Source organism: Nicotiana attenuata, chromosome 3 (assembly GCF_001879085.1).
Source record: "Nicotiana attenuata strain UT chromosome 3, NIATTr2, whole genome shotgun sequence".
Taxonomy (NCBI): Eukaryota; Viridiplantae; Streptophyta; class Magnoliopsida; order Solanales; family Solanaceae; genus Nicotiana; species Nicotiana attenuata.
In genome coordinates this window covers 41,231,919-41,242,667 of record NC_031991.1, presented here as the reverse complement: position 1 = coordinate 41,242,667, position 10,749 = coordinate 41,231,919, and the positions used below count along the sequence as shown (strand labels likewise).

General features: G+C 41.0%; 1 pseudogene; it reads right to left on the bottom strand.

Moving 5' to 3' along the window:
* On the bottom strand, positions 9,686 to 10,507 carry LOC109224302 (annotated as a pseudogene).

The following is a 10,749-nucleotide window of genomic DNA, read 5'->3' as shown; positions in this document are numbered from 1 at the left end:
AGACCGTAATATGGAATAGCTTACTGTTAACTACGTGTTTCCTCTGTTTTATGGAAATTTGACTGAAATTCATGTTATAAATCATGCTTAGGCCATATGATATCACTGTTGGGACCAGTTGGGCATCATGTACTTGTTGAATTACCTGCTATTTGTTGTCTTGTACTCAGTCATGATTTTACTTGCATACTATACCTCCATCTCTTCTTATTCCTTGTTGGTACATGTTATTATCTCTGTTTGGGCTGATTTATATGATTTCTGAGAGCCCGAGAGACTAGGGAGGTTGATAACTGAGTGAGGCCTTGGGCTTGATGGTGAGATATTGATACCATATCATGTGAGTTGTCCGTGCATAATATGAGTTGTCCGTGCGGATCTTAATTTGATATTATAGCGTATGAGTTGTTCGTACAACACGTGAGTGCGGGTTATTGCACTTGTGATGTTGGAGTCCCTCTAGAGTTTGCACACCCCCAGTGAGCGCAGGTACCTATTGAGCGTGAGTACTGAGGGCTGAGAGTCGAGTGATTGAGCTGTTGAGATGAGTTGAGCGACTGTTGCCCTGAGAGGCTGTACTTGCTTTCATTTGTTGTTGTACTTAATTGATATCTTTCAGTGTTGTGAAATTTTGGGAAGATTTTATATCCGGTCTATTGAACTTGAAACTGTATAAAAACTGATTTGACTTAAACTGCCGGATTTGAAAGCATGTCTATTCTTTACCGAAATTACTGAAATGAACTGTACTTGTATAGCTTGTCACTGCTTCTCAGTTCCTTATTTGTTTATGTTACTTACTGAGTTGGAAGTACTCACGTTACTCATTGCACTTCATGTGCAAATCTAGGTGTGTCTGGTCACGGAGGACATTGAGCTCGTGTGTGGTCGATTACCGGAGATTTACAAGGTAGCTGCCGGCGTTCGCAGACCTTGTTCTCCTTCTTTACTATCTTTCATTTCCTGTACTGACAATTAGACTCAAACTATTGTAAACACTATTTTTTTCTTCTTAGACTGGAGGTCCAGTCACTCATGACTTGGTGAAAACTCTTTTATAAAATATCGAAGTAATTTGAAAATTGGCTTGCCGAGTACCATCTATAGGCTCCATCACGACGGGTTAGAGTTTTGGGTCGTGACAGTACATAGTTACATTTATGTTATTGTCCGTGTAGGCTTAGGCTCACATCAGCTATAGTTGTACTATTTGAGCGGTCTCTTGCCTATTAAATTCCTTTATTTGACATTACTACTTGAGACTATACTTTCTATTGTAGAGACTTCACGAGTTTCATGATTAGTGATGAAATAATTGCACTTCTCTTATGGAATGTTTTCCGCGATATATATATGTTCCCTTGGAAAGTTTTCGTTAAAGAAATTACAACTCACACGTTTATTCGTGAGTGGGGTCAAGGAACCGTCAAAGCTTCTTATTCTAATGGGATCAGGCCGTTCGCCTTGGCAAGATTTATGTACGACTCTCTCATGGGAGTGGGCCGTTCGCCTCGGTAGGTTAATAGATGCATCTATGGTTCGTGCCGTTTGACCCTTGGCAGTGCACAGTTTAAATATTTATGCTCGATCGGGCCGTACGCCTCGGCATTCCAATAAAATATCCTCATGGAATCGTGCGTAATATTTGGGAAGAATCCAGTGTATCTGTGAGTTTTTCTTATTTGAATTATGACAACCTATTTGATGAGATCCACTACATCTATATATATGCTCCGATTAAGGAGGAATTTGCTAATTGAGAGCTTGATTTTATTGTAAGGAGGATAATTGTACCACATATTTATACTTGTTTATTTTGTTTATTCACTCTTCCTAATATTTGTTCATCTCTTTACTGTACCTGATATTATTGGACCACTAGTAAGTGTCGATGTCGACCCCTCATCACTACTCCTCCGGGGTTAGGCAAGATACTAACTGGGTACACATTGATTTATGTACACACGCTACACTTGCTGCACATTTTTATGTAGGTACATTTATGTCTGGTGGTCCTACGGGTGCGGAGACACGGATGATGCGGGGACTTAGGTGAGCTGCATTCTATATTACGACCCGCAGCCAGCAGAGTCTCCTTCAGAGTATTTATATTTTTTCCTATCCAATTTATATTCCGGACAGATGTTGTATTTTACTTTACTTCCTAGTTTATGCTCATGCACTTGTGACACCAGGTTCTGGGGTGATTATTTTGTTCAGTATTGAAAATTTTAAAATATTATTATTTACTCTGTAAATTCCATCTTTTACTATTAAATTGAAGGAAATCGTGATTTCAAATACAAAATGAGTAATTAAGTTTATTAATTATTGTTGGCTTGCCTGACAGCGGTGTCCGGCGCCATCACGATCTTTAATGGATTTTGGGTCATGACAAATCTAGCTACAAACTACTTAACTCCAATCCCCGTGGATACGATATAATATTTTGCATTATTTGACTAGCGAGCATATTTAAGTGTGTGTTTTGCGTTCGTCAAATTTTGCCTTAGAGTTTAAATCTTTATACGTTTAGCTATGAATTTATTAATTATGTATTAGCTTTCTTCAATAGCTGAATAACCTTACCATGCATATACCCGGGGGTGATCCTATGTCACCCTATCTCATATAGGTCCGGTAACACATTTTAACTAAAATCACACAATCCAGTCTAGCCCATAAATCATAGAACCACATCTCACTTTCCGAAATCATACACAAGATCAGAACCTCACATCTGCAACCTCAGGTGCAATCATATGATATACCACATAACTCAAACACTTACGATAACTTCTATTCACAGCAGCTGCACACAACACCCGAATACCGGTAGAAAACCTCTTATCAACTAAGGTCTTATTCCAATACTTCTATATACTGCCGACGATAAATGAAACACGCAATAAACCGTAACCATTTCTCAGGTCAACCATTCATGAAGCCACTTCCCTTTTGACTAATATTACAGCAGATTTTCGAGTCGAACCTCGATATTATCCTTCCAACAAGATGAAATCAAATCCGTTTGTATTCATCAATGACCCCAACGATCACCTCAAATCCAACACACCACTCTGGTGACATGACACATCAATACATGCCTAAGCCACAACTTGTATAATTCGCGCACCAATAAGAAATGGTCTGAGCATACTCAAATCATGAAAATGACCCAAACGAAAGAGCTGTACCTCAAGCTCATCAGTACCATCGCAACACAAAGCTGAGACCCCGTCTCACATCATAGAAATAGAACACATGAATCTACCCCAAAAGGTCATATCTCCAGGTAGCCTCGCTACAATGCGCGATCCTATCCAAACACTGTTAAACCTGGAACACCTCAACTCACTATGCTCAAAATCGACGGCCACGCACAATTTGATGTCTGGAACCCAAGCAAATCATTACACCCACGGTGAAACAAATAACATATGCCACGCAACCCGATAGGACACAACCGATATGCCGTTCAATAAGCATCGCTCACTTACTCTTCCCGCTCGAATCCCACTAAGAGACCCCAATTAAACAGCACCATATGTGCCTATAACCAACAAATCATAGCACCCCACAACACAGAAAGGTAACTCATAGATCTCACCAGATCACTGATAAGCTCAACAACGGTCGAATGAATACCTCCCTCAACAATGGCATTCGGAGCCAACCAAACCGACTTAAGATAGAACACTCACCCACATTAACCTACGAACGAACTCCTTATCAAGGAAACCTGAATATGCTCCTTCCACCTCTATAACTCTGCCGGTGCTATACGATACGATACAAGGCACCAACTCAACACCGAAATCCACAACCTTGCCCGGCGACATGCCCAACCACAAGAAACACCTCTGAGAAGTCCCTCACCACCGGGACTAAATCAATATGAGGAGCCTCAGCACTGACACTCATCACAAGACCCTAAATAAGAAAGGCAATCCTTCCCAGCCATCCGCTGGGTCTTTGAAATATAAGACTCTCCCCAATAGGCCATAATATGTCGAACATTGCCACTGAATTCGTTGCATTTTCCGACATAGCCAACCGCGCCATCTTATCGCAATAGTCCAGAATAACACAACACGGAAACAACCAGTCTACACACCAATATCATATGCAAAATCTAACATACCAAGCAAAGAAAGATCCACTCGGGCCTCCAAATCCCGGTAGTTGCTAAACAGTGTCGATGCACACGATCTACGATCACAACATCGCCTGGATATGAGAATTTCCGATCTTTAATTCCATGTAGCACACAAATCACCATACCTGATCCCAAATTCCTCCGTCCGAATACATATCACACCTCAGGTACCCAGTCATTCCACGAATGATATTCTAAAATTCTTCTATGCCATCAAGCAAACTCGAATATCAACAGTCGATCCAACAAGAAAGTGCCGCAATACTACCGAAGTATCATCAGTTTAATCATATTACCCTTTTTCTAAGACATATACTCTCGTCAAATCACTTCTAATTAGCAGTACCATTTCCCTGATTATCTGAGGCTACCCGTTGCCTAAGAGTTTATGAACTTCCTTCCAGAGTTGAACTGAAACCTCATACACGCAAATCTCGATCCTCCACAATGTACCACATATACCATACCATCCAAGGATAACAGGAAAACTTTTATCTCTCTTCCGAGCCACAGACATCTACGCACTCAACTAGTCAAGAGCTTCCATTGATCCCATCTAGATGAAAAATCATTACACATCCCATGCCTCTCATATTCTTAGAAAATGCACCTCTCCAACCACGGTAGGAATCAACAAGAACTCCCCCAATTCCGTTTGCACAAATTAAACTGCCAGGACTGAATCCTTCTAACTATACCAAGCTAAGCAAGCCATCAAAACCCATGAGCATTGCTGCAAAATACCTGTAGGAACCCATTACCTCGAACACATATAAAGAATTGAACATATCCTTACCATACCGATTCGATATACTATCGAGCTACTCCATCTATCTAAATTTCCTCCTGATTCATTTCCAACTTGATGCTTCCTCTTGCTGTAGTGCCACAATCTCTCAACCCAGATTTACCTCACGAGATCCAGGCATAAGTCCACGCTGTCTAAGACCCATAAGCCGCTGAATACTCACTTAAATATTCCCAAAACATCACGTTCCCGAATACTTTAATCTGAAGAACTTCCTGCAAATCCGAATCCGTTACCTTTACTTTCTGGTACTGATACATAGGAACCCATAATTCACATCGAAATACTACAAGTCTTGCCCCCTTCGAATGAAAACAACAGCTTCTAACCACATATGCAACTTTAAAATACCCGATTGTTCCTTGTAGGATCTTGAACATATGAGAGCCATCCTCGCAAGTCATTCACTCTTATTCAAACTGCAACTTACTGACCTAACGAACAGAACCACCCGTGCCTCATTGGCACTCCGATACCGCAAAATGAAATCCTCATCCCAATACAACCAAGCAACTTCCCGCTCTATGCGCCGAGCATCCTTTACCAACAACACTCTAGACATTCCGTGATTCTCATACTCTGTGAAGCATAATATATCCTTTGTCAAACTCTTCCTTTACTCTAGCCATAGCTAATTCACTTGCACGCCCCAAACTGGAACCAACATAGCACCTAACCGTGCAATCAACTGCTCACAACAGACTCCCCCACTTGGCTCGAAGCCATAGATCAAGATACACTCAATAACTCATAACACTTTTACTTTATTGATGCCACAATGCCATAGTGAGATTATACTCAAATCATTCATAAGTTTGTGAAAACACAGATCATCCAATACTGTAAATCTTTTGCAAATCTCGCATTCATCCCCGCAACAAATAAACCCACTCTCTTAAGCGACCCGAAATTTCAAATTTCAACACGTACCCTTCAATTACACATGAGATCTTCTAACATACACATAAGGATCACACCACTTCAGAACGCTCCGCAGGAGATAACCCATCTGCTTTGCCTCAATATAGCATTTCTGTTTACCTTCCACCGTCATACACATTACACTGTTACTTAGTCTTCCTGAGTCTGAATTTGTACCGCAACATGAAATTTATTTCACCCACAACCGAAAAACATGAAAAGATCCTTCACACGCCCATAACTCGGGGATATACCTCGAATCACGATGGAATTCAAACACCTAATAGTTCTTCAATCATCCAGCAGACCTTCCTCGTCACTTCCAAGTTACATAGATACATCTCGCAGTACTAACATACTCATCACATGGCTATCCAGCCGTCACTTCCACTAATAGGGACAATACCGAACATATAAGTTCAAAAAAATTACTCACACAATCAGCACCTCGGTGCTCAAGCCATAGGCAACGATCCGGCCTCAAGTCCTCCAGACTGGCCCAACATCAACTCAAAGAGATCACATCTCGCCCCACGATCGGGGAATCACAAGCCATCAAGGCACATCTGATACTGAGCGCTCATGCGCGCATGCGATTGCGTGGAAGGAATTTCAAGAGTTACTTTTCAAGCTGAATCAAGGACGCATGATAAGAATTCAAGAATGTGAAGTTTTCCTAAAGGTTTTGCAGCCTCTCGAGGAGAAATACAGACGTCTCCGTACCGCTCCACGAGACTCTACTAAACCTGCTCATGACTCGTGAGACCTAGTAACCTAGGCTCTGATACCAACTTGTCACGATCCAATTCCCAAACCCGATCGTGATGGCGCCTCTCGTGAAGACAATGCCAGTCAGAACAATCGAAACACCTCCTTTAAATAATTAATTAACATAAACAGAACTAAAATATGTTAAAGATAGCCATAATTACGGAAACAGCGATAATAACAAGGAAAACCATCCCGACACAGCCCAAACCGGGGTGTCACAAGTCACGAGCATCTATCAGAGTATAATTACAACTACAAGGCCTAAAATATACAAAAGAGAACTGATAAACATAAGGAAGAAATGCGGTGCTGCGAACGCTAGCAGTCACCTCGCTAAACTCCGATAAACTTAGCCTCCGATCAACTCAAACCCGCTACCGGATGAACAAATACCTACATCTGCACACGAGGTGCAGGGAGTAAAGTGAGTACTCCAACTTAGTGAGTAATAACAATAAATAATGGCTGAAAGTATCAAAACACATAAATGCACAAGGCAATTCTATATCAGGCAGTAAATTACTTAAAGCAGTAAAACCGTAAAGAATCAAATGAAATCTCCTTTTAAAAACAGGTAAATCAGGTAAAACAACAAGTAAATAGTGAGTAGTAATCTGCCCCTCGGGCCCAGTATCAATCGCTCAGAACAGGATCAGCCCCTCGGGCTCAGTATCAATCACTCAGCACAGTATCAGCCCCTCGGGCTCACTCTCAGTTACTCAGCATAGTATCAGCCCTTCGAGCTCACTCTCAGATCATATGGGTACCCGCGCTCACTGTGGGTGCAGACTCCGGAGGGGCCCCTTACGGCCCAAGCGCTATATCAACATAAGGCCTGAAAGCCTTCTCACATCACACATAAGGCCTGAAAGCCTCCTCACATCACACTCGAGGCCTGAAAGCCTCCTCACCTCACACTCGAGGCCTGAAAGCCTCCTCACCTCACACTCGAGGCCTGAAAGCCTCCTCACATCACACTCGAGACCTGAAAGCCTCCTCACATATGGCCCTCGGCCTCACTCAGTCCAGAAAATATCATAAGCCCCTCAGGCATCAATAAAATAGTAGTGCTCAGCCCAAACAACAGTGGAAATATCATTTAAGTCTCAAAGTTCAATTAAAGCAGCCGAGTTTGTAAAACAGTGTAATCAACAGGACTGAGTTCAAGTAGTATATCAAAATAGTGAGGAAACAGTGATAAAAATCCACGAAGGATTCAAGCAGTCGACATGAAGCCCAAAATATGGCAATAGGCCCAAGTCATGTTGATAACAAATACATTTCAGTCAAATACGCGGTAAAAATATTAATCGGGACGGACCAAGTCACAATCCCCAGTAGTAAACAAACCCGCGCTCGCCATTAAGCGCGTGTTTCACCTCAATACAGCACTACGTTGTGCAAATCCGGGGTTTCAAACCCTTAGGACATCATTTACTATCATTACTCACCTCGATCCGGTCCAAACTCTAGCCCGCGATGCCTCGCCCGCACGAATCGACCTCCGGATGCTCCAAATCTAGCCACAATCAGTACATAATCATTAAAATATGCTAAGGAAGCAAAGCCCACTCGAAAATATCCAAGTTAACATCAAAATGCCGAAATTGCTCAAACCCGGCCCCCGGGCCCACGCTTCAGAATTCGACGAAACTCACAAAATCCGACAACCCATTCAACCACGAGTCCAACCATACAAAAATTACTAAATTCCGATAACAATTCGGCCTCCAGATCTTCAAATCTTATTTTCAAATCTCTAGGTCCAAATCACCAATTTACACCTCAAAAACATGTAATCTACTCGAATTATTCGATGATAATTCAATATTATGGAGTAGAAATGATCACAAGTGACTTACCTCAAGATTTCCCATGATTTCTTGCTCAAAAATCGCCCCAAGCCGTGTTCTTTCACAAAAAAAACGTCAAAATGAGCAAAAAAAACAGAACAACACTAATACACCCGAATCTGGTCGCTAAAAGCCAAATCTGGTCGCTGAAAGTGCCAAATCTGGTCGCTAAAAGGTGCACACCAGATCTGATGCACCATCAATCTTTAATTTCACTAAAAAGGCTCTAACTCCATCATACAAACTCAGAATTCGATGATTCTTGTTCCTATGAGTCAAAAATAATAATACGAATATATCCCTTCAATCGAAACTCAATTCGGAGCTCATTTGCTCAGTGTGATACCCATTTTACTCGTTAAATAATTAACTCATGTTTCGCGTCAAAAACCCAATCGCGACTTGATGAAATTAAACCAAACTTTCCAGATCACTCCTATAATTCATTGTCAAAATTCCGGAAGTCTCGAAATCAAATTTCGATCTCTAGAACTAAAAATGGACCTTTGGATCATTACATGCTTATGCTCAAAACGGCATAATCTTCCAAAAACTCCTCCAAAACTTATCCGAGCCTCATGGGACCCCGACCAAACATGCCAACACACCCCATAACATCATTCAAACTTGTTCCAACCTTCGGAACGCTCAAAACAACATCAAAACATCGAATCACCCTCGGATTCAAGCCTAAGAATTCCAAAACTTCCGAATTACTCTTTCGATCAAAAACCCGACCAAACGACATCCGAATGACCTGAAATTTTGCACAAACATCACAAATGACATTAAAAAGCTATATCAACTCTCGGAATTCCATTCCGACCCTCGGATCAAAATCTCACCTATCAACCGGAATTCGCCAAATTACTAACTTCGCCAATTCAAGCCTAATTCTACACCGGACTTCCAAAACCAATTCCAATCACGCTCCTAAGTCACAAATCACCTAACGAAGCTAACCAAATCATAAAAACTCCGATCCGAGCTCATATACAAATAAGTCAACTCTTGGTCAAACCTTTCAACTGAAACTGTTCTTTCAAATTCATTCCAAATTTTCCTGAAAACCAAAACCAACGATCTACATTAGTTATAATACATAACACGGGGCAAGTCATGCCCGAAAACTGGCGATCAATGTGCAAAAGCTCAAAACGACCGGTGGGGTCGTTACATGGAGTCAATACGAGCCGCCAATATTGATTTGAATGCAATTTACAGGCTCGCGACCTAAAGGCAGGAGGTGGACGTTTAGTCTAAATTATTTCACTTTGCTCAATATAAGCTCATGCACCAAAAAATTGGCCACTTCGTTTTGGCACCAAGAAGTAGGACAGCAGAAACACACACTTTTACTGGGACGAGAAACCACCAACAGTTGCCATAAGTTTAGCAGTAACTGCATTCCCAACAAAAGTAGAGAAATTGGGAGAAATATATCCCATTCGACTTTCGGCAAAATGCACAAACTTTTCCTTTGCTGAATCAAGATCAAGGGCTCTATCCTATGCTTCTATTGTCTTTCCAAGTCGCCAAAAAGAGAAAATCGTGATGATAGTTGAGGGTAGCAGTCCTTCCAACTCTCCAACGAGAGTAGTTAGATCCCTCTCGTGGCCAATTTTTTTAATAACCCGGGCATAATCAATTGGGTGATGAACAAGTGACTCTAACTCAGGAACTTTCAATTGATACTTGTCGCGTATGAAGTTGTAGATTAAAAGAATTTCATTCTCAATGTCAACGGATAATGCATTATAGTCTATTATCAATTGTTGACACATTCTGGACCATCAACACCAGCTAATTTAGGTTTATGATCAGAATCAAATAGGGCACCTTCAACTTTCTGCATCATCTCACTGTAGCGACGTAAATTTTGCAGCTTGAAAAATTGTCTGGATAATCATAGTTAAGCACCGCACCCATCAGATTCTTTTCATTATCGAACAATGTATCAAGATCTGCTAGGAAAGAAGTAGCGGGAATTGCCATTAATTGTCATTCGAGGATGAAATTTTGAGCACAAAGGATTTCTATTCCGAAGAGACGAAAACATAACAAGTGAATTAATAAGTTTATTGTGTGTTATCTCTCGAGGAATTAGGTTTTGAAGAATTTTCTCTCATATATATATATATATATATATATATATATATATATATATATATATATATATATATATATATATATATATATAAATCAAAAGGAAAATAGTTGGGGACCCCATGCATGAG